Source organism: Cebus imitator, unplaced genomic scaffold (genome assembly GCF_001604975.1).
Source record: "Cebus imitator isolate Cc_AM_T3 unplaced genomic scaffold, Cebus_imitator-1.0 Scaffold428, whole genome shotgun sequence".
NCBI classification, from domain to species: Eukaryota; Metazoa; Chordata; class Mammalia; order Primates; family Cebidae; genus Cebus; species Cebus imitator.
This window is the reverse complement of record NW_016107743.1, coordinates 1,614,848-1,618,107: the sequence shown is the minus strand read 5'-3', so window position 1 is coordinate 1,618,107 and position 3,260 is coordinate 1,614,848. Positions and strand designations below refer to the sequence as shown.

Below are 3,260 nucleotides of genomic sequence, written 5' to 3'. Positions count from 1 at the left end.
TGTCTGTCTTTTCCTGTTTCTTTCATCAGTGTTTTATAGTTTAAGAACACAAGTTTTTTACCTCCTTGATTAAATTTACACCTAAGTTTTTACTGTTTTTGTTGCTATTGTAAAGAGGATTGTTTTCTTAGTTTCATTTTCAGATAGCTTATTATTTCTATATAGAAACACTACTGATTTTTGTACATTGATTTTGCATTAGTCAACTTTACTAAATTTATTTATTAGTTTTAACAATATTTTCATGAATTCTTAGAAAGGGAGAAAATGTTTGCAAACCATACATCTGATAAGAGGTTAATGTCCAAAATATGTAAGAAACTCAAACCACTCAATAGAAAGAACACATGTATCCCGATTTAAATATGAGCAAAGAACCTAAAGAGACATTTTTCTAAAGAAGATATACAAATGACAAACAGGGACATGAAAAAATACTCGGCATAACTAATCATTAAAGAAATGAAAATGAAAAACATAATGAGGTATCACCTCACAACTGTTAGAATGGCTTTTATCAAGAAGATGAAAAAGTGTTGAAGAGAAAGTGAAGGGAACTCTTATGCACTGTAAGTAAGTGGAAATGTAAATTAGGGTAGCCATTAAGGAAAAATGGTATGATGACTTCTCAAAAAACAAAAAAAGCCAGAACCACCATATAAGCCAGTAAACTCATGTCTGGTTATCTATCCAAAGGAACTAAAATCAGTATGTTAAAGGAATATCTGTGCTCCCATGTACATTGCAGCACTATTCACAATAACCAAGTCTTTTGCAACAACATGGATAAATCATTATGCTAACTGAAATAAGCCAGTCACAAAAAGACAAATACTAAATGATCTCACTTATGTGTGGCATATATAAAGTTAAATGCAATACATAATAAAGTTAAACTCAAATAAGTAGAGGGCAGGACAATGTTTTTCAGAGTCTGGAGAGTGGTGAAGAGAGAGTAAATGGAGAGTAACCCATCAAAGGGTACAAAGTTTCAGATAGATGGAAGAAATAGGTTTTGAGATCTATTGCACAACAGAGCGACTGTAGTGAAAAATACACATGTATAAATAAGTGAAAAATAAATTTAAAAATTCTCAGTATAAAAACTGATAGGTAAGTGAGGTAATAGAAATGTTAATCAGCTTCATTTAATTATGCAAATTATGTAAAATGCATATATGTAAATATAGATATATATTCCATAACCCCAAATACACATTATACATTTAATTATTTTATAATTTTATATAAATTAACCTTAGCCACATATTTTGTGATATCTCATATTTTTTTACTTTAATGTGTAAAAGTCCCGCTTTTATCTGAAATTTACCAATTCATATTTCAGAATTTCCCTTATTCAAAGAAATGCACCAATGATATCAGGATTATCTTCCTGATCTCACAGGTAAAAGGGGGAATTATATGTTATCTCTTTAGGGAAATAGATTTATTCCTGTAGTTTAAGAATCTGGTTGAAATTTCCCAACCTATAGTCAGGGAATTCAAAATATTTCAGTGATATTCTCAGACGAATTAAATTCAAATGACTTTTTAAATGTTTTGTGGAAAGAATAGCAAATGTTAGAATCTTACCCATTTAGACTAGGACTTCAATCAGTCTCAACCCTTTCGCAATTAAATATTTATTTTTTGTGATGACAATTACACAGGATACTAAAATATAAAAACACATCCAATTATTTGCCAAATAAAGAAAGAATTACACCATTATTTGGACATGATTCTTTTGGGAAAAGAGTTTGTGAAAGTATTGAAGATGCAACCCCTAAGTCCTAACTTTCAACCTAAAGATCTATGTTGTACTGCTCTTCCAGGGACATTGTGTGCAGGCACTCGGAATGGTCCAGCGTTTCATATACCGACGTAGGCTTTTCTACAATACAGCCTCTAACAAAACTAGGCTGTCCCAGACCCCTGTAATAGAATTGTTTACCTTTATACCAAGAACGATGGGAAAGCACCAAAATCAGCATGTGGTGTATGCCCAGGCAGGCGTCAAGGGGTTCATGCTGTAAGACCTTAAGTTCTTATGAGATTGTCCAAAACAAAGAAACATGTCAGCAGGGCCTATGGTGGTTTCATGTGTGCTAAATGTGTTCATGACAGGATCAAGTGTGCTTTCCTTATCGAGGAGCAGAAAATCATTGTGAAAGTGTTGAAGGCGCAAGCACGGAGTCAGAAAGCTAAATAAAAAATGAAACTTTTTTGAGTAATAAAAATGAAAAGGCTTGCAAAAAAAAAAAAAATCTATGTAGTACTGCATTACATTGTAACAAATATGGTATAAAATGGCAGACTTTTCTATCCCTTTCCTCATTTTTGCTATTAAGAAAGTGTCAACTTTTAGAAACAAGCCATAAGATCAGAACACTTAGGGAGATTTGAGAAATTTTTATTTATTATTAAAGGTGTGGTATTACTATGTTTTGAATGTGTTAAGCAATAGCTTAAAACCAGGCAACTTTAAGCATATATAAAAAAGATAAATAGCAAAATTGTTTTATTTTTAAAATTATCAAAATATAAGATAAATGCTTAAAATAAAAAAGAACTATGGCAGAAATATATGAAACTTTTGAATTTGCTTTTCTTTAAACAATCTAAGAACAAGAAGAAATACGTTTAGAAATGTCTTTGAATAGTGTCTCTTACTTTTTATTTATTAAACTATTCAAACCTGAAATTTTTGAAAAGGATTTTCACTTATTCATTGATTTTTCTTAGGAAACTTTGTCACAATCAATTGACCAAAATAAATGTGGTTTATTTCTGGACTTGTAGGATTTTTAAAAAATTTTTATAATATGCAAAAATTTAGTATTGTAGAATCTCCAAATTTACTGTTCATTTAAAAAGTAGTTTTACTATTCTGGGTAATATGAATCTTATTTTAGAATCAGCATGTCAGAGTCTAGTAGAAAAATCCTCTAGATTATGATTGAGGTGCATTGAATTCATAAATTAATTTATGGAAAATTAAAATGTAACAACATTGAGAGTTTCAGTTTATGAACATGGTGTATCTCTTGATTTATTTAAGGTTTCTTCAGTTCCCCTCAGTTTGTTTCATACTTTTCAGTAAAAAAAAAAAAAAGTCATGCACAGCTTTTGTTAAATTCTAATATTAGTATGTTGTTAAATGCTAACATAAATTCATTTTTATAAATTTTATTTTCAAATTGTTTACTGTTAATATACAGAAATACATTTTTATGTATATACTTTGCATCCTGCTG

The 3,260-nt window shown here is 29.9% G+C and overlaps 1 pseudogene across 1 annotated transcript; it reads left to right on the top strand.

Moving 5' to 3' along the window:
• Window positions 1-1,862: 1,862 nt before the first annotated feature.
• On the top strand, window positions 1,863-2,249 carry LOC108290279 (annotated as a pseudogene). Its single transcript, XR_001819508.2, has one exon. The product of XR_001819508.2 is annotated as a 60S ribosomal protein L34-like (transcript).
• Window positions 2,250-3,260: the final 1,011 nt, after the last annotated feature.